Below are 22247 nucleotides of genomic sequence, written 5' to 3'. Positions count from 1 at the left end.
ATCCTAATGCTCATTTACATCTATACCCCTAGCTGGGCAGTAGATAGAGGATGAATCCGAACCGCAGAATTGGAATATTTTCTTTGATGTTTCTTATAATCAATCCTGAGAGGCTGTGAGAGAATATCCCGCCATTCTGGCCTGGGCCATCCATATCCACTCCAGCGATTTGGAACTTGGAGCACAACTCGGAGGATTCCCATTTCCCAGGGGTATTATGGTAATTTTGGGAATGGGGAATATTTTTATCCTGATACTTGGAGGGAAGAGGATATTTCTGTGGATATGGAAAAACGAGGCAGGTGAGTCTACGTGGAAAGCGCAAAAGCCAAAAGGTTAGAACCGTCAGATGTTTCTGTGGCCAGAGACTTTTCTAGAGAAAAGCATGCGGACGGGGAGAGGCACATTGCCACGTGGCAAAGTGCTACCATTGTAGCCTTGTAGGATAGACGATTCGAAGTTCGAACTCATCCACACCGGGTTGTCGGCGCGGCGCGTTCGAAGTTGGATCGGCACGCTGACTCAGGTCCACGCAATACAACAAGGCTACAAGCGCCTCGAGTTGCGGGTTTAGCCGTGATTCCGTCGCCGTTGATCACCGACACCAGGAAAGAAAACGCGTGTGTCGGCGACTTTCCGTGTGAATGTGTCGTCCATCTTACGGTCAAGACTATCTTACTCTTATCTGGATAAGCCAATCTCAACCGTGTAACAAGACGCGACGTGATGTGATGGATTCGGATCCGAAGTGAGGGCTGTTCGATTGGAATCTTTCGTTCTTCTCCACAACCCATGGTGTCCACGTGTCAACTATGGAGGGGACCCACCAAAAACAGTGAAATAAAACCAAATTTGTCTGTTTCTCGGGTGTCACATGTGAGCAGCCAGTGGCCTGCCGTTTTGAAGTTTGAAGTATTCAAGACGAAAAGGGAAACTCCACGTCCTACGCCACGAGAGGTTGTGGAGTGGAAGGTTTCATCTTTCATCTTTGGAGCTTTGGGGTTTGGGCCGGATAAAGGAAAGAATGATCGAACGATTGAAAATTGTTCTATGCGGCTACGTTTCTGGCGTTGGCAAGGCAATCTCCAATGTAGCAGGACGAGCGAATGAGTGGGTCCCGGCATAGTCAGGAGTGTTAACTGCCAGCCACATATCCAGAGGAAAGAATAAATGGTGGACCCTACTCATGCATCGCAGCTTACTCAGCTGGTGGGGTCTACCACTTACCTCGCTCCAAGTCACAAGACTTAATTATGTACTTGTTGCAGTGAATAATAATGGCATAAAATACATTTTATTTGAAAGCAAAAGCCAATGCAGTTGGCTTTTGAGAGGTTCGTTGATATGTTAGTTGATTTATTTAATATTAATATAAAATAGATTCTTATAATTATTGGAGAAAATAGGGTTATAGTGGTGTAAGCACGCAGCAGCACCATTATTATTGATATTCCGAATTGACCCTGCATGAAATTTATATAAGTAAACCAATATTGATGTTCCGAACACAATAAACATGACTATAAATTACAACCCTTAACAAATCTTTTGATTTGATTTGTTGCCATGACTCCACTTTGAATTAGATAGAGTAATTTTTTTTGTGGGCTATGATTTTCTACTTTTACATAGCTAAAGTGAATTTTATAAATTAAGTATATGTTTGGTATCGATGTTGCAGTTGTAATATTGTTGATGTGTGGGTTGGAAGCATTATTTTTGTTTTTTTTTTTATTTGGAATCGTTGCTATTAAGTAGGATGTTTCTTTGAGCAATAGTAACTTTTTCTATTTGGTACCAATATTCCAAGAAACGTTTTTTGCACTTCTACCCATTATCCAGTGCCACATCACTGCCTTGTTGGCAGCAACGAGTTACAGCTCCAAGAAACACCAAATTTGGCGTTGCTCCAAGCCATGCCTTCAAATTTCCAAGACATGGCTTGGAGCACCATTTTCAATGAAAAAACAGTTCCAAACAGATGACCATTTCTTAGAGCACCGTTTTTTCCTATGTGGTGCTAATATGGCATCGTTGCTCCAGGAAACGACAACGATGCCAAACAGCCGCTAAAGTTACTTCAAATAATTTATCCGGAACACTGGTGTTTAATGATCACAGTTCAATTAACCTAACTCACCTCCAAAACAGAATCCCTCCCAAACAGGCTCATAAATATGAAAACCCAATCAGTGTTGTGTTGTGTTTAGATGAGCTTCAAGATTTGTGCTTTTAAACCCAAAAGGAAAAAGCATGAACCCTAATCAAGTTCTAAATTTTATTTTAAAAGAGTTTCCTTTTCAGTTTTTTCTTATGTTTTTAAAACCAACTATTACCAAATGCTCAAAACATTTCTTTTTTGGCTTATTTTCTGTTTTCTACCATCCAAAGATCGAAAGCTAAAACTTTTCCAAACAGGGCCTGAGTTTTGCTTTGAAAAATAATTTTCCACATCCCAAACCTCAGAAACAGAAATTAATCCAAACAGAGCCTGCGTTTTTTCAACCGAAAGTATATATGCGGTCTCAAAATTGACGTCTGGGATAAGGTTCTAAATTTCAGCAATTCCGGCTGTCTCAAAATTCAAACTCTTGGACCCTAATAAAAATATTCTAGTTTTAATATTTTACAAGAAATTTTCTTTTTAATTATTTAATTAATATTTTTAGTATATGTAAATAAATAATTGATTTTATCCAACTCTAATAATACTTCAAAATTTTCCTCATAAAAAATGAATAATTTATAAACATAAGAATTTCAAAATTCTGACTATTATTATTATTATAAATAAAAGAGCCCAAATGTCCAGTGCAACGAGTAGGTGATCAAGACTCAAGAGGCAACAGTTGGAAAGAATGAAGGAAAGAGAAACCGTGATCGACGCCCCTGGATAGTGACTAACGGTTAACGGAGTCCACAAGATTGGAAAAACTGGGTCTCAATGTCCGTGTGCCATGACATAAAGAGTCACGGATGGAATTCGGTTAGGCCGTTTAAGTTGAGGCTGGTCCTCATCTCCTCCTATAATTGCATTGATTCAGTTCATCTTTGTTCTCTACTGCCCAGTGCCCATGTGCTCTGTGTTCACTCCTCCATTTCATTTCAGCTATGGCCCATGGCCTCACTATCATCTATTGGGAGCGTTGCCATGAATTGGGCTTCAATTGGACACATGGCATGGGCTTAGCTTGTGGGAACATGACAACATGCCCATGTAGGAATAATGGGTGAATAGGGAACATGTGGGCCTCTTCTTTTGGGCCCCAAAAGATGATTCTAATGTTCAGAATTTTCTGATTCATGCACGTCATCATTATTATCATCATCTATGCCTTATATGAGGTTGATTACATGAATCCTGTTTCTTCAATCTGTTTTTATTTAAAGTTATATTCATTATTAAATTATTAGTGATTAAATCATTTTTTATTCTGTATGAATCATTTGAAAAAAGCTTACAAGAAATTAAGCTAAAGTGGAGGAGCTGATACATGGCCAAATGTGCCCTATCCTATATATAGAATTTAATAAATGAAGCTAGGCTGCAACTGCAAATTGATCCTATCCAGATCCGAATTTGATTAGTCGATACTTAGATTTGAACCGAATCTTATCCATTGGATTTATATCGGATTTGGTTCGAATTTTTAGATTGTAATTGGATATCGAATAGTGTTAATAAATTAAATTAAAAATGACCAAAATATCACATTATCAATAAAATTAACTCCAAATAACCTGAACCTATATATGTGCAACTTTTAAACTAATTTTATTAATAGACACAAGTTGGGTACATGATATACATGAACATTTGTAAGGATAAAAGTGTAAGAGTGGGAAAAAAATCCTATATAATATGATGCTAGTAAAATATTGTGATTTAATTTTTATGGCCTACACAAAAATGAAAGCAAATGTTTTTATTATTTAGCATAGGTTTTGATTTAATTTTTATACGTGAAACCAAAAAAAAGGTATCCATACTATATAGTAAGGAAAGATAGAATCACAAAATAAAGGAAAAAAAAACTATGGTAAAAGAGTAAGTGAGATACAATTTAATTTACCTGGTCGTAGAATCAACCATCAAAGACTCCTTACTTTATTATTTACCCCAAGGGTGTAAATGAGCCGAGCTTACTCATAAATGTAATAAATTTTCTAAAATTTTTATAAAATTATATTTTTGAAAATTAAAGACAATTTAGTGTACTTTTAGAAATTTACCATGTGGTATGGTTGATACTCAGTATATCTTTTTTATCATTTTTGTCATCATATTGAATATTGGGTTGACGGGGAGTGGGTGCCTTGCCTTGAACCCGCCTGACACTAGGGATGGGGTGGAGAAAATTCAAGGATTCCCCATCCTTGATGAGAAGTGGGTGCCTTGCCTTGAACTCGCCTGACTCTGAGAATGAGGCAGGGTAATTCGAGGATTCCCCGTCCCTAACAAGGAGCGGGTGCCTTGCCTTGAACCCACCTAACATTGGGGACGGGGCAGGGATGGGGTAGAGTGTATTGACTACAGGGCAGGGATAGGGGTGGAGTGCTGCGCCCCGAACCCACCCCATTGCCATTCCTACATAATTGTTAATCATTAGTGAAATTACTAAAAATGTTAGCTTTGTAATTTTATTTATTTATTTAAATTAAATCAAAATTTCATTTAAAAATAATGAAAAAAATAACAATTATTAAAATTACTACAAATGTTTAATAAAATTAATTTATTAAAAAATATTTGTTCATATTAAATTAACAATAATTATTTTCTCTAAATAAATATTAAATGAAAATACAATTATTAAAATTTTAAATATTAACAATAACTTTGAATACTTTTAGTTAACTAACAACAAACTTTGATTATAAATTTATCAATTAATTAATAGTAAATAAAATTATTCAATCTTTCAGATCTTCCCATGCATCACACGGGTCCCCGCTAGTTTGTCAAAATCAAAGATCATTATATCACCATTAAGGGAGATTGGAAAATTGTCATCAACCGACTATTGAAGAAAATTGACCCCATGGAGATTTAAGAACATCATAGAGGAATGTCCTGTTAGAAAGATTGGAGAATGGCATCAAATGTTGCCAGTCAATAATTTTTTTTATCTTATTTTTGTGATTTTTGGAGACATGTTACCCCTATCTTGTGTAGCCCTTTTTTCAAATTACCAAAAAAAAATCTAACATAATCAGATTGGAACAATCTTCGGTCAAATGAAAGCCCTATAAATGGATATATGTAAAATTGTGAATGCCTATTAAGTTTATATAATATTGACTGTTATGTAGCACATCCTGTGTTGCTTATAATTTTGAATTTTGACTAAAATATGAGTTGAATTAAAATTTATACATTTTAGTTAAGATTACAAATAATTTCTTAGTTAAGTTGGATAAAATAATAAGGTATTTAGTTGTATATATTTACTTGGCATTGGTATTTAAATTAATAGGGTTACAACAATGTTTAATTTCTTAAAAATTATGTGTCCAACCTTTTGTAAACAGTGAAGTTTATAAACTGTCATTGGAATTTACTAGATTGGGTTTTTTAAATGAGATTATAAATCTAATTTAATATGCCAAATTCATGCAAAATGCAAATTCTGTCTGCAATTTTTTATTGTATGATATTCAGTTAACTAACATTTGGCTTATGTATTATTTCTATACCGAGGAACAATGTATTTGCCTTAGTTTGTTGTTTGAAGCTAATATAGAGCAGACCCGCACTCACACCTGATCATCACAAAAATGAAAAATCAAAAGCATTTAATTTAGAAATGAATTCCGATGCAGCCAAGCGAATTACGCCAATGAAGAGGTGACACGTGTCCCACGTCAGAGGGCAATTCGGTCAATCCACCTGAAAGAGTAAGGGTAACAGCTGGCCATTAATTCATGCGCTTAATACGGACCAAACGGTGGCCTCGTGCACAACTTTCCGAATGGGATCACCTGACAACAGAACACGTTCCAATGCCACACATGTGAGATGGGTCCCAGTCTCATAGTGACATGCGTAGTGTACGATCATGTTGGGAGAGGGTTGGAATGTGTTGTTGGCAGGTGATACCAAGTCCAACTTGCCTGCTATGAGCAGAGAGGAAGCGGTTCGAAATGGGGAATCATTACGAGATATAAAATACATATATATAAATATGTATTTTATCAATAAATTATATGTATTTTTATATTTTTTTTATTTTTAATTTATAAAATATATTAAAAATTGCAATTTAAAGTCAAAAAAGTTTTTTTTTTCTGAAAATAGTGGGGCAAGGTGCCTACGACACCTAGAAACACAGATATCGAAAAGTTGCCCAAAATAAAAAAATCACCACAATCAGACATTATAGTGCAAAGTTATGGCCTTCGAAAGTTTGCATACATTAAGTGTGCAACCTACAACCCGGTGACCAGGTCGAATGGGTCAATGGTCGAACGGTTCTTGACCAAGTCAATGATTTTGACCATCTAACGGGCCTTGACTGAACTGAACCCAGAATCCTAGCCAGGTGATAGTTTGAACGGTTCGACTAACCAGGTTAACGACAAGTTGAAAACACTACCCTCCCCTATAAACATGCGAGCTTTTTTCAAAGTTACAACTCTCTAGACACTCCTATTTTCTTATGGTCAAAAGAAAATATGGACAATTACTATTTTACCTTGGTAACGTGGTATTCCCAAGAAGTTCTCAACAGCATACGCTGCTGGCCCCCAACATCCAAAGTTTCTCCCCGTCGGGATATCACCTCAAGATCCCTAACATTTGCTTGTGACCACAGGTGACCTCCACGATCTTGGTGCATTTATAGATTTCACCTTCCCTGCCAAAACTGGTCAGCATCAAAATTAAATCTATAAACTTACAAACCCTCACCAAAAGAAAAACCTCAATCCAAGGCCCACTAACCTGTATAAATTGATTAATATATATGTATATATACATATATATATATATATGGACTTAATTAACGAACCAAACTCAGGCCACGTCCTAGGAGAAGTGGATGCTTGCATGATGACATTGGTAGAACTAGACAAGTAGCCTGAGAATGATTGAATGATGTGGATATCCCTATCTTACATGTTGTCACACATTCAAATTTGCTATGAAACCAAGAGAGATGAGATTCATGCTGTGACGTGAAATGTGAACAAGAATTTTGGAAGGCATCCATAAATGGACTGTATCAGGGTTCCTTAATTGCAAGAGATGAGTTGCTCTATGATCTACATCTACCACATGTTTTTGTGAAGAGGAAGGCGACCCACCATTGAATAAGTCCATGTCAAAGATTGCTACTGTTAGGACCAGGAATTTCCTGCCATACGAAGCAAGCCCAGAATGAGAATGGTCCTTGTGAACAATCAACAATAGAGAAAAAGAAATCAAAAGTGTTTCAGGGATGAGCAGCTGATCATACTAAAGGAGATACATGAAAAGTGAAAGTGCAAACCATTGTGGAGAAGTATAAGAGACCCATTTGGTAAATGGTCAAAATCATGGAGAGAGTGACCATGAATGGAACAACACATACCAAAACTATCCTCTTAATTATGTAGATCTGGATTATTTTCTGGATACATGGAGACTGATCAGAGTGAAGATATCTTGTCATCATGGGAAACCCATTTTTGGTAAAGAGACCTGTCTAGACTCTTAGAGGAGGGTTAAGGAAGGCTTTTGGGTAGAGAGAAATTTAAGTGATTTTGTAGTACAAACATCATTTGCATTAATTCTAGACTCTTAGAGGAGGGTTAAGGACCCGGAGTGCAAATTCTATTTTAATTTTGCTTCAGATTTGACTGTTTTATTTGTTTGTGAAAAATGAAATGGTGTGGTTGCCATTTTATGTTAAAGAAAATTAAGACAGGATAAAGGGTTTATTTTTTAGGGAAAGTTGGGGTTACATTTTAGTGGGTATTCTGGTGATCCAACTTTTTTGAATAAAAGAACTAAGGACTTGGGATTGTTATTATTTTTTTTTGTCAACTTTTAGATGGCTGATAAAGAGAATCAGATGACATTTGAAGTGTATTTGTGTCTTTTCAAATGCCACTCAATGACTAGTTAACGGGCTGGTTAGCGACAGGTACTGGATTGACATGTTTTGAAAGTTTGGATACCAAATGGTAACACTTTAAAGTTTAAAGATTAAAATGGCAGTAAATCCAAAGTACAAGATACTAATAAGGAATTCTCCATAATTTTTAGAGTAACAAAAATATATAAACAGGAGGTATAATGATATGAGTCAAAATCAGCCCCCCACAAGATAGTTTCCCACAGCACATCCCCACTGTGTATTGGAAATATCTCCTGATGATACCCTCATCATATTTGGTACTATCATCGGGAGATGTTTCCAATACACGGCGGGAATGTGCTATGAAATGTTGTGGGGGGGCTGATTTGAACTCTAATAATATAATCCCATGAGAAAGGCTCGAAGAAGATGGTGTAAATTTTGCATCAATAATTAAGGTTGGTGTTTTTTTATTTGATGCATCAGCGGCTGAACAAATGTGACTCACACTAAACACAATGGAAGTCTTTCTGTTTGAATTTTCTTCTTAAATAAGAAAACTGAATTGCTATCATCTCTCTCTCTATCTTTGATGGGATGAGGACTAACGATAGAGAATACGAAACCGGTCAAAGACAAAACACAAAACGGGTGGAATGCTTTAACCAAAAACGCTGTGGTCCAGTTTGAAAATTGTAAACGGAAACCGTGCGGTCCAATCCAATTGTAAGTTTTCTAACATGACCGGCCTTTTTTGCTTGGATATCTTTATTTTATTAATCTCAAAATTTATCGATAAGCTTCAATAAAGTAGTAAATGGCGACGAGACGTTATGTGATTGATCCGTGGCGGTGACGATTCTGATCTCATCCCCTTCCTACCACGACGAATCTTCCTACTTCCACTGATTGGATCTGGATCTGGGACAATTAATTAGTGGGACCCAATAGGGTCATCGAGTGCCAGCCACATGTTTCTGTTTAGAATTAACAGGTGGACCCCAGCTTGGCGTGGGCTCTACCAACCGACCCCAGCTTTCTCAGTCAAAGGCTCAAAGCCATGGCCAAAGTAGTGGTCGTAATACAAGATTCCAGCAATCTTAACCTATTTTTGCTGAGTCCAGACTCCAGAGTCCTTTTGTTTTCTATGTTATCAGATAACGCCATAACGGTACACAGCTTGATCACGTAATGGTGATGTCAATGACTGGACAAAAACTCCTGAACCGAACCAATATTCAAGAGAAGAACGAGGCGACTGAATCGATGCAATTCTAGCTCTGGCGTTTTCCCAAGACAGATGCAAATTTCTCAGTTGTCAGTTCGTGTCACGGTTATTTTCTATCCATTCTTGGTTTGCCTTTTGCACCTTCAACTACTACGTAGTTCTACTAATCAATGAATACTTTTGGTATATTACGATAGAATTTTTTTTATCGGATTAAAAAACCCGGTCCAAGGAAGAACCAGACATTCAGTCGAGAACCAAAAAATAAGTGGGGAGCGATTATTTGTTTGAATCAGGTGACCTTTTCTTACCAACTGAGGTACGCTGGCTCGTTCAACTGCGAATCGAATCCAATGCATAGCTGTATAGTGTATAGATGTGGGTAGGAGATCTGAATTGAATTGAATCCCCCACTAGGTAGGATTGCAACTTGAGCTGGCCAACCCGAGCCCAACTCGATTCAACCTAAGTTTTCACATGGGCTGCCCGTGTGTTTTTAGGCTGTGGGGTGGATTGGGCTGGGCCAGAAAATTCAGGCCTGTCCTAAACTTGGGTTGAAGTCTCAGGTAAATTGAGCCCAATCCAACCTAATCTGGGCTGGATTCAACTCGAGCCTGTTCAAACAAATACATACATACTCATGGATTTTAAAACCAGGTTGGACATGATGGTCGGATTGGAAAACCGGAAATCAATCACTTCATTGGTTCTGTTTTACCTCAAAACTGCTTTTTGGTAAAAAACTGTTGATTTGGTCAGTGAACCACTGATCTGGGCGGTTGAATTATTGATCCGGACAACAGTTTTTAATCGTTTTTTGCTTTTTTTTTTTTTTTTTTATTTTTCTATCAGAGCGGGTCATCCGTTTGGACTAAATGGTTGGACCGATCGACCTAGGACCGGACCCCAGAACAGTTCCCTATCCAATCTAGTTTTAAAAATCTTGTACATACATACATATATTCTAATTATATATATATATATATATATATATATATATGCACATTTGTAAATGAAATCTATACATATTTTCAATCAACTCTACTCTTAAATTAAGCTATAAAGACCATTAAAAGATGGCTATATGAAAATATATACATAAATTCTTTTAAACCTTACCATTATCAACCTGCCTAAGCCCGACTAACTCAACCCGGCTGGGCCTATGGGTCTAGGGAATGACTATTCTCTGTGGTTGTGTAGTCCAATAATAAAAAATAGAAAAAAAAATAGCTTAATTTCTTTTAAGGTGAGGCTGCAAATGAGTGGGACCTGATCTGATTTCAAAGGTGGGGGCTTAGGTTTTCTTTCCTTTTCTCAAAGTGAGCTAATACCCAAAAAAATGTTAATGCTTGAATTAGAACTCTGCACTGCTTGGAGTAGATTCGGGCTCCATTCAAAATTGACAAAAAGTCCAATCTCAACCTACCCAAGTTGCAACCCTAATTTTACTCATTGGGATAAAATCGTTTTTACCCTAATGCAAATAGGTAGGAACAACGCTAATTCCACAAAGATTCAAAATTTTGTCATGTATCAGACTATCGATGAGCCACTAATACTCCAAATTTGCATTTTCTGGAAATTTGACTTATTTCAGCCTCTACTTTGTTTAAAAAAAAATAAAGAAATAAATAAGAAGAGTATACTTTGAACTTTAGTCCCACATCATCTAATAGAGCTAAGAGATATCACTGTTCTGGCTTTCAGTTACAAAATGTTTGCATAAAACTTAAGAAAAAAGGGTTCGACAAAGATTTGGGGCTACTTGGAGAATCCAAATCTGCTGGTCACAAGATCTTAACAGCTGCACATTAGGAATATCTCTTGTATTTTGTGTTCTAATTCATGGAAAGATATTCGGGATATGCAACACTGTGGCTACAGTATCTTTTGGTTAGATGTGATCTATGGTCAGCATTAAACCAAACACCCTAATCTGGATTTCCAGCACATTATCTATGCTCATGAACATTCATACCCATAAGATAGAGTATTTAAAAATTAAAACCAGTTAGCTTAATCGATGATGTTCATTCCATTCATGATTCATTTGAAAGAGAATATAAAAAACGACTAGATCTAGGAAGCACACTTGATTCCAATTGATTAAATCAAGCTTGGCCTGGCCCAAATCTGAATATGTCAATTTTCAGGCTGGGCTTGATTATTGAAAAGATCAGACTTAATCTCAGGCCCAGTCAGCTCAGGTCTTAGGCCCAATATTTAGGGTCGGGCCTGAATTGACCTTAAATCCCATCTTCTTTGCTTCACTTGCACCCCTAACTAGTAGCAGATGTAGCGCTTCTGCATGACACTTTTTTCAAACCTTAAACATGGCTAGAAGAAAAGGTAGAGCAACAAATGCACATTCATCTCTGTTATCATTCATGGAGAGATATTCCTAATACAGGGGCTAATTTAATTATTGTCTGTGTATAAGCATACACCAACGAACCAGCTAAGCTAATACAGAATACACCAACGAACCAACCCTCGGTTGGTAAATTTCAATTTGAATACTTCAAATTTTTTGTGTAAACTTTATTTCATACCTTATTAAGTGGTGCATTTGACATGAACATAAACACACAAATTAAAACTTCATTCCTACCCATTTTATTCCATAAACATACATGCACCGAAACAGTAATCAATACACAATAGATTGAAAGAGCTTCCCGATCAAAAGGGACGTGGAGGTGGGCCACCAGGACCAGGGGGTCCACCAAAGAATGGTCCACAGCATTCTTGTAGGATGCAGCAACAACACAGTACATAAAAGCTGCAACCAAAGCAACACCCTTCCCTTAGTCTCGTGTAAATTCTACCATAAAAGTAAAGAAGTGTACTTTTGCCCCATTGGTTTGTCGGTATGTAATAGATGTTAGTTGGTCAAATGGGTAATTGATCATAATTCCTACTTTCAAATGCCGTTATATTAGGTAAGCTAAGATAACAGAGAGTATCAATTTTGTAGGTAATTTACCCGTGCAATGATAATATGTTTTTCCTTTTACCTTTCTCTTTACACAAACAAATAACTCGTATTGCACAAGAACATTAGACAAGTAAAATCTTAGAAATAAACATATTTATCCATCTAAGTGAAAACGATTGAGGCCTTTGTGACATTACATGTTGTAAATGTTGCACTTTAGAACTATAAGTTAGGCATCCTCGGTGCGTGCAACTATAACCGCAATGCTTATGATCATAATGTATGCAAGATTCAAAGGACTCCGGATCTTCTGCCCACGAGAACCCTGTTCATGCCTACCCACAATATACTATCCCCATGAATTGTGAACATCTCCCCCTGCATAATACTATGCAGAGGATGAGATGTTCTCCATGTGTGGCTGCGATAAATATGGACAGGAGATCCGAACTCGATTCAAAGTCTTATTGGGGTGTTCTACAAAGTAAATGTTTTTGTTTTCATTTATTTTGGTAATTATCACATCAACAAACAAATAAAAACATATTCCTAACTGTAAATTTGTTTTAACAAGCAAAAGCAAGTTGGATTGTTTTCTTTTGTTTCAAAAAGCAATTTATGTTTTTAAAACCATCAAAATGATGATTTTTTAAACAAAATCAAGTGTTCTAGTGCAGATATTGTATTATTTACGAAAGATAATGAGATATGTACTATGGTTTAAAACAAAATCATGCTTTTCAAATCAGAGATTCAAAAACACATTTTTTGTTGTAGTTTCAAAAACAAAAGAAATTAAAAAGCATACATTTACAACTAATAACAAGTTTTCCATGTTTTTGTTCTGAGAAACAATTTATTTTCAAATCAGATGGTTTTTAATTTGTTTTTGAAACTTACAACAAGAAAAAACAATTCACGTTGAAAAATACCCCTATAGTATTTGGGAAAAGTACTCTGCAGCTCACTGCAGAATTCTGAATTACAGCCTCCCTCCCCTTATAAACCATATTCTGTCCATGAATTTGACATCAATCCACGGTCACGATTCATCCCCCCTATAAGGTGGGGCTAAAGAATTCTAAGCTGGGCTGATCAGTCATTCTCCCTTAGTATTTTGGTGGTACAGATGCCATAAAACTAGTCAAAAATTCTAATATATTTCAAATAGAAGAGAGAGAGAATATATATAAAAAAGGGCGGTTCAACTATGATTACAGAAAGACATGATATCAGAAAAATTTGCAATCAATCAACCAGTATAACACAAGGGGTGACCAATCAGGTGGTATCATGTCCTTCCGGTCAAGGTTCAAGGATGCACTAGTAGGGCATATCAGCCTGTATTGATACTTTTTTTTTAAATTCTATTTATTTTTTTCAAAACTAGCATGGCTACCTTATGAACCATGATCTGACCCGATACAACCCCTGGAGGGATGTATCAAAAAAATCATCAGCATGATACATATCAGTCGATACAGGCTGATACATATCGATACTTTGAACCTTGCTTCCGATACCATAGATTTTCCCAAAAAACGTATATAAACAAACAATACAATTTGATTGAGTGCTAGGAAATTTTAGGCAGCATTGAATTGACTTACCATGACGATATGAGTCTGCATATCCCATCACAAAGGAAACCGAAACACCCAAAAGGAGATGGAGGTAGCCCTCCTGGTCCAGGTCCCCATCCCGGCGGCATCTCTCTCTGTCAGTCTGTCTGAACAAGAAACCCAACTAGTTTGTGAAGAATACAGTAGTTAGGCTGAAACACAGCTCCGATTGATACTTTATAGAATTGAAAAAGACTGGTTGTTGAGCAAGTGGGGTGACATTTTAACGAGATCCCAGTTAGACTGGTAAGTGAAAGAGTCATGCCTTTCGAGATCCCAGTATGTAATTGACACCTACTTTTCAAACCGACCGACACAATTTATGTGCAATCAGTGTGTAACAGGTGTTTTACTTATAAGATTAAAGAGTCTATATCCAAAAATAGTCCCAGTTATTGAGGGCCATTGGTAGCAACCTCACACTTGGCATTTGTTATATATCAAGTAGCCATCTTCTAAAATAGTCTTTCTCCAACAAGAGAAGTGAAGATGGTGTCTACTTAGGTATTTGCTAAATTTTTGTACAAGTTAAAATATTTAATGTATTGAACCCATTTGGCTAAAAAAAAAAAGTGATTATATTCCACGTCAGAATTTTGAATTTCACTGAAGATCTATAATAATTTAAAATTTTAAATATTTTCACACATATATTGGCATCAATTCCAAGCTGTCATCTACCTTAACCGTACAATGAAGATAAGGTTTGTAACGGTGGACTGAATAGCAAAAACCCCCCAAAAAAATTTCTTAGCCGGTTAAGCTAATATATGATCTATCAAAGTGTTCATTCTACTCCACATGTTTCTAAATTGAAGGTTTATTGCTTTGGTTTAGTGAAAACAAAGCTAGCTGCATTTAGAATCGAGGTAAATGTAAATTAAGATCGATGTAAAACTTCATTCTCGGTTCAGATTTATCAGTGTTTAGATGGAAGTTTAATTTGGTTTGGTTTTCTTGGCATTTGGATGGAATGTAAATTAAGATCGATGTAAAACTCCACTCTCGGTTCAGATTTATCAGTGTTTGGATGGAATGGAGTTTTACATCATAAATTGATGTAAAACCTCATCTAAAATTTTACATTGGTAATCGATGTAAATAGTATATCGATAAAATCGATGTAAAATGCCACATTTTTCGAAACTCAACGATCAGAACCTTTTTAAGGTTTGGTGTGAAACTCCATCGATGTGGTTTTACACCACTTCCAAATGCAGCCAAAGGCTCAATTTGGTAAGAGTAAAAATATAAATATGTACAATATAAATCTTGTATTTTATATTTTTAAATCTTGTATTTATACTATATATATTTATAATTGTACCCTTTCCATATCGAGTATAAGAAGTCTATTTAAACTTTTAAGGACAAGGGGCAAGTTTGAAATGTTAATTTTAGGGTAAAATCAGCACAATAATGAAGGGTAGGTGGGATGTGAAAAAATAGGTTGTTGATATAACAGATGGCTTTTTGTGATTTTACCTGTGGTCCTTGTAATTTATAATCATGGACCCACATCAGAAAAGAAAATAAGGGAGTGTTTGGGGTCATGAGAATGGCCCCATCAAATGGTTTTAATTAATTAATTATTATTAATTAAAAGTTAGAATGACCCCAAAGTCCAGTGGTTTTTAATTAATTAGCTATTATTAGTTAAAAGCTAGAATAGGAATTAGCTATTATTAATCATTTTCAAAAATAAGTAATGATTAATGAATAATAAACAATTAATAATGAGTCTAAGTTTTAATTAACTATTATTAATTAAAAATTAGAATGGGCCTAAAGCTCGATGGGGAATTGACAAATTGTTTATTGGGAAATATAATAATTAATTAGCATAAAGTATTAAATAAAATATTAATGTTTAATATACATAACTAAATAACAGCATTAATTTCGTTTTCAGTTCGGTTGGATTGAAAATTTCAGTCAAACCGAACCAGGACAAAAAACCGATTTAAAAAAAAAACAAACAAACCGAACTGGTACCCAAATTAACCGAACTGAATTAACTTTTTTGGTTTGGTTCGGTTTGATTTTTGATTTATCAATCGAATTTGAACACCCCTAGTGAAACATTTTTTAAGTTGATTAATACAAATTACCATTTCTTTCTAAAACGTCAAATTTGATGCTTCTCATACACATGCACTTTTGGAGTTAAAATGACACTTCTACACATCTTTCTTGTTAATTTCTATTGATTAGCCCAAAGCACAACAGCAACTCAACAAAACCACTGTACCAAACACCCCGTAAGAAGGCAATGATCTAACACGAGTCAAGGTCCCTCTGGTGTAGGTCTGCCAATTTATGACCCAACCTACTTAAATCTGTCACTATATCTCTCTCACACACGTATACATATAGAATCCTATTCATCCATTTAAAAGCTTCTCTCTGTTTAGGATAATTTGAAATAGAAAAGGACTGGTTCATATGATCTTTGGCTACTTGATCTACCCTATGTCATGGGATATTGTACTGTCTAGAAATAAAGTTAATATTTACATTACTAAACAACAAAAGAGAGTTCTTAGTCTTAAGCAAAAGATTGAGACAAGTTCACATAATTGGTCTTTGATCGCTTTTGTTGCTGCTTAGGATGAGCCAAGGGCAATAAGATAATTTTATTTATGTGCGGAGGGTTGATTGAAAAGTCCGAGGTCTGTTGTGGCCGAGGACCAATAGGCCAGTCCTATAATGAGGGAGAGAGGGAGAATGGCAGAGGCCCCGAGTAAGTATCCGAGGCGGAGACTTTGATGGTCAAGTTAGTATAGGTGCAATACAAGGTGGATGAAGCCTGAAGTTAAGACGCTCAGACGAGGCCACGAAAGGAGTAAGGGAGCTCTTAGTAATCTCGAGTCCAAATGCTTACCTTGGAGGGGTTGCCCCCTATTTATACTTAAGGTCGCCTAGAGGTAGGTGGGCGCGGATGGCCAGGAGGTGGTCTGGCCCTGAGGAGTGCGGCCATCCGAGGCCGCTGCATTCGGCCATGCCATTGGCCCTATGACGTGTGTTGGCCTCTGCTCTGCATGTGCCCTCGTTGGGTCCACCCTGTGCGTCACCGTCTACCACGCTCTATTGGTTTGAGACATGAGCGCCTACATCAGCTTTCACCACATGACCACATGAAGGGAGTCACAAAAGTGCTTCAAATGAGACCGGATATTGGTTCCAATTGGTTCCAATTTAGATTGGGTCCAAGCCAAACCTGGTCCATTGACACTAGTACTCTTATCTTGTTTTAATGGACCGGATATCGGTTCAACCTGATCTAATCCAATATATATCCATTACAAATGGATCAGGTCCAGTCCAATCCAAGTCCATCCAATCAGTTCAAATTGATTTAGATTAAAATGGGATCCAACCCAAATCCGACCTATTAACACCCCTACATATAAGTTATTTTTTGTTCTAAAAAATATAAGTTATTTTCAAGATATTTTGTTCGTGGTACACAGTTTCAGAACTATTTTTTACTTCATGCTATTATAATATGAAATATTTTGATTATTTTTAATTTAATTTATTCAATATTATTCAATATCCCATTACAGTCCAAATTCAATTTGGATTATTATAAATGTAATGGATATGATTCTATTCGAATACTCGAATATGAATGTAAATGAATCAAATTTGGATCTACCTAAACCCAACATTGTTTTGCAGCCCTAGTGGGTGGACTTAATAAGTAGGTTGTTGTTGTTGAGTGGGCATTCAATTTATGTGCAAATTCAAGATAGATAATGGTGTCAAGTAGGTTGGACTGCTGGTCCATAAAAGTGCTTCAAATGAGGGCTGTGATTCGATCCGCATTGAGTCTCATTATCAAATCTTTAGACCTTTATCCTACCTTGTTAGAGAATAATAAATTTATTTTGGGACCTCACTTAAGTGCTTAAGGTTGTGTTTGGAAACGATGCAAATAAGTGTAATGGATGCAAGCATGAATTCTAATAAAGCATGTCTTTTTTTATCAAAAGCCTACTTAAATATAGATTTAATTTTTTTTTTATTACTGTATTTTTATATTTTATTATTCATGTAAATTTGTATTGAAAAATGCATTTTCTGTCATTTGTCAATGCAAAAATGTAATGTTATCAAACACAGGCAAAAGTGAACCAGAGTATAAATTTACCCTGAACTGAGATTTACACTTTATTTGCATCGTTTCCAAACGCAGCCCAGTCTTTTAATTTGAGCAATTCTTTGATACAGTATCATAATCTGTTTGAACAAGTGGTTTAGTGTTTGATTCTCGTTGTCCCATTATAATTAATTAAATTTCAGACAAGGTATGAATGTTTATGTGTTTGTCTAAGCTTCAAGCCCAATAATAAAATTTCACATGAAAGATGTGTTAAAGAACGAAAATCGGTAGATAATACAAATTAGGGTTCCACTATGATATCGAAAAGACATCATACTAAACAGATTGATTAAAGACATATTTTAAGAGGCATGAAGGGTAGATAAAATTAAAGTGCAGCAACTGAATCCGTATTTGCCTTTCACAATCTCCATGTGGCAGTTCATTAGTTCATACTTCATACCAGTAAATTGAAACTAGATCTTCTTTTATGAAACGGGCAATCAGTGATCTGATCACACCGCTGTTTTTCATACACAACACAAGCAGGAACACTGGATCAGTAGAGAGGTCCACCAGGCCCAGGTGGGCCGTAGGGTCCTCGAGGCCCACCAAAGCACTCTTGCAGCATCCAGCAACAGCAGCAGAAGTAGAAGCTGACAAATGAAACAACAAAGCACAAAGTAATTAGAACTGTGTCATTTGTAAAAAAGAAAAAAAAACAATATTCTAAATCAATATCCCTTCGGTCTTTGTTTGGTTGAAACAAAAAAAAAAAGTTCACGAAAGGTTCTCAAGAATTTTCACAAAATTTGTTCAGAGTTTTTCCCTTGATTTCTTTTTCTCTCTTACTTTCTATCAAACCAAACATAGCCTTAATGAGTTCATATGAAAAAAAAAAAAAGCAAAAGTATTGTTCCCATCATTCAACCAAGAACATAATTAATGGCAGAAGAAAATAAAGATGACAAACTCAGAAACAGCAACAGTTAATTTTGCTTACCAAGAAGAAATTAAGCTGCACAAACCATTTCCAATACCACCAAAGAAGCCACCAGGTCCCCAACCAGGCCCAGGCCCCCAACCTGGACCAGGACCCCAACCAGGATCAGGGCCCCAACCAGGCCCAGGTCCACCAGGTCCAGGACCCCAACCAGGCCCAGGGCCTCCTGGTCCTCCTGGTCCTCCTGGTCCTCCTGGTCCCATCCTTTAGCTTTATACCACCACCTGCTGCCACCACCACTATGCCCACCGATAGTATCTGCAGAGATAGAGAAAAGTCTTGAAGCTATAAGGTGCCACCACCTTTGAGCAAAGCCGAGAGGATCCAAAGAGAGGTTACTGATTCTTATATAGAAGACTTTCTATGGGTTTGGGGTTGGGATTGGGATTGCTTAGCCTTCAAGTTTTCCATCATAAATTCTAAATTAAGTCCAACAGTATGTCAACTCTTCTTATCCTATCTACCATTCAAAACAGCCCTTCCACATATGAGGTTTTCTTGTATTTGCAAGTAATTGCCAAAACAAGCTACAATATCTTCATATCCTGGTCTCTCTGCTTCTTTTCCCTTTTATATGATTCAATGATCTTTTTCTAGGATGAAATATTTTAGTTATTATTTTCACCCACCCTTTTAAGGTGTGTTTGGTTTGATAAAAAATAATAGAGAAATGGTAAGTTGAGAGTGAGTTTTAAAAAGATTTTACAAAATATGCTTGGAATTTTCTGCAAACTTTCTGTTTATCTCTTATTTTATTTTATTCATCAAACCAGTGTTTTAAAAACTGACCCAGCTGGTTGTAGGTCATCGGTTTGACCAGCCGGGTCGAATGGTTCAGACCGTAACACGCCACCGCATGTATGTGTATATATATAAAAGAAATAAATAATATATAAATATGTTTTAGATATGTTATATGTATTATTATGTATTTAATTTATGTTTTAATTCAGTTTTAAATTATTTTATTTATAAAAAAATATTAAAATTTGTAATTTGAGGCCAAAAAGGGTTTTTTCGTGAAAATAGTGGGGAAAGGTGCCTTGGGATGCATAGATCTCAAAAAGTTACCCAAAATAAGAAAAAAATCACTCCAATCGGGCATCGGAGTGCAAAGTTATGGCTTCCAAATGTTTTGCATGCATAGAGTGTGCAATCTGTGACCCGGTCACCAGGTCGAACGGATTAATGGTTGAACCGGCCAGGTTGAATGTTTTTTTACCATGTCAATGGTTTTTTACCATCTGATGGGTCTTGACTGAACTGGACCCAAAATCTTGGTCGGATAACGGTTCGAGCAATTCGACCAATCGAATCAATAGCGGGTTGAAAATATTGTATCAAACCAAAATTAGCTTGACAAACATGAACATAAAACATGGTGGTTGAGTGATGATTTGACTGATCGGGTCAACAGCAAATTGAAAACATTGTATCAAACCAAAATTAGCTTGGGGAACATAAACATAAAATATGGCCAATATGAGGTTGGGGTTAGAAAGACGCCTACTCATGATTAAGTTCATCGTTATCATCATCATTAACATCTAAGCCTTATCCCAACTATATAAAGTCAGCTACATAATCTTGTTCGGCTACGTTGAACCTACAGAAATATTTGCTTTGGACGGTGCAATTAGACAGACAGATAGCTTCTATCTATTATTTGCCTATCTAACTTCAGTTTGGATCCGGCCGGCACACATTGTAAGCATGTTCAATGAGTACTTAAAAATTTGTTTGACGTCTCCCTTAAAATACCCTCAGTCCATCCTTGAAAATGATTAAAACCCACTTTTGATAGTTGTCAAAATACTTGTCAAATGCTCATTTAACTTGCTTACTTATGGTGTGTCTACTAGATCTGGTCCCATCTAACTTGTACCTTTAGAGTAAATATTTTGACAAGTTCAGCCTTTAGGCTCTGATTGAGAAAAGTGCAAATACAAAGCTTAGAAAGACAAATATGAACTGTATACAAGGTTTTGCACTGAACATATTTGTATTTGCACATTTCCAAAACAGATCCTTAGGCTCAACTTGGAAGGAGTACAAATACAAATATGCACAATACAAATATATAAAAAATAATACAAAATACAAGATTTTGGGCTCTACAAATTTGTATTTGTACTCTTTATAAAACTGAGCCTTAGGTTGTGTTTGGTTGCAGTGTAAATTTATTTGCACTAATACAAATGCATGGGAGTGCAAATGTAAAGGATGCAAAATTCTTGTTTAATTTTGTTTTAGATTTTACTTTATTCTGTTTCATGTCTTAATTTACTTCATTTGTACTGCAATCAAACAAAATAAGTTAAAACTTGAAACAAAAATAAGTCGGAATTTACACTCAAATCATTTGTAGTGCCATAGTTTTGTATCAGTGGAAATTTATTTGCATTGCAACCAAACACAGCCTAATATGAATAAAATTTAGAAGGGATATTGCCTACCTGATAAAGTTTTATGTCACAGTTAGTTTTCCCAAAAGATTAAAGGGGTGTTTAACAAGTTGTGTGGTTCTTTTTTTTTTTTTTGAAAAACAAATCATTCATATTAATGAACACCCTCTAAATTTTGATAAATCAGAACACACCATTATTACTGGAGTAAATATTTGTTTTGCGTTATGACCTATTTGTTCCATGTTGGTAATATGGGATGCTAATGTGAGGTATCCCACATCGATAGTATGGGATGTTATTGTGGGGTATATATGTGCTTGGATTCCCTCCCTTCAACAGCTAGCTTTTAGGGGTGAATTCTCCTAAGACACATAACGTTTTATTATTTATTCATTTTTTTAATTTCTTGCATGCCCCTTCCACTATTTTTTTCGATCCTCTCGGCCTCTCCTTCCTTCCCAAACCCTTTTCGTCCCCAAAGGCGACCTCAACGAGTTTAGCACTATTTTGTATATTCAAGATGTTGATCGAGGCTGTGATTAAAAATAGTGATCGGAGTGAAAGCTAGGAAGATGATGGTCATAACAAGATCAAGACTGCCAAGTCCTTCTTCCCCAATATCTGTACGTGTTTGGCACACAATCTTGTATGCTCAACTGAGATTGCATCTATGGTTGAAATCAGACCAAGGGTAAAGGAGAACCATGAACTGCATATAAGCTCACAAAAAGCCTTGTAATAAAATTTGTAGATTAACGTTTGGGGAAGAAAGAAAGGTTAAGAAAGACAGAGAGGGGAACGTGAAGTACTTAAAAAGAAAAAAGATTTAAAAAGTTAGATAAATCAAGGCTTTTGAAATCGAATCGGACAATGAACC

The 22247-nt window shown here is 36.1% G+C and overlaps 2 long non-coding RNA genes across 2 annotated transcripts; both read right to left on the bottom strand.

The window, feature by feature from the left end:
- Positions 1 to 11641: 11641 nt before the first annotated feature.
- Positions 11642 to 14048, bottom strand: LOC104585862 (uncharacterized). The gene is made up of 2 exons (XR_733365.3): positions 13840 to 14048; positions 11642 to 12073 (listed from the first exon to the last, which is right to left on the bottom strand). It is a non-coding gene; the product is annotated as an uncharacterized LOC104585862 (long non-coding RNA).
- A 4203-nt stretch (positions 14049 to 18251) lies between these two features.
- Positions 18252 to 19283, bottom strand: LOC104585867 (uncharacterized). The gene is made up of 2 exons (XR_016068516.1): positions 18963 to 19283; positions 18252 to 18615 (listed from the first exon to the last, which is right to left on the bottom strand). It is a non-coding gene; the product is annotated as an uncharacterized LOC104585867 (long non-coding RNA).
- Positions 19284 to 22247: the final 2964 nt, after the last annotated feature.

Source organism: Nelumbo nucifera, chromosome 4, assembly GCF_055504915.1.
Source record: "Nelumbo nucifera cultivar China Antique chromosome 4, China Antique-T2T, whole genome shotgun sequence".
In the NCBI taxonomy this organism is placed as follows: Eukaryota; Viridiplantae; Streptophyta; class Magnoliopsida; order Proteales; family Nelumbonaceae; genus Nelumbo; species Nelumbo nucifera.
Note: the sequence above shows the minus strand (reverse complement) of the source record. Positions and strands in the feature narration are given on the sequence as shown.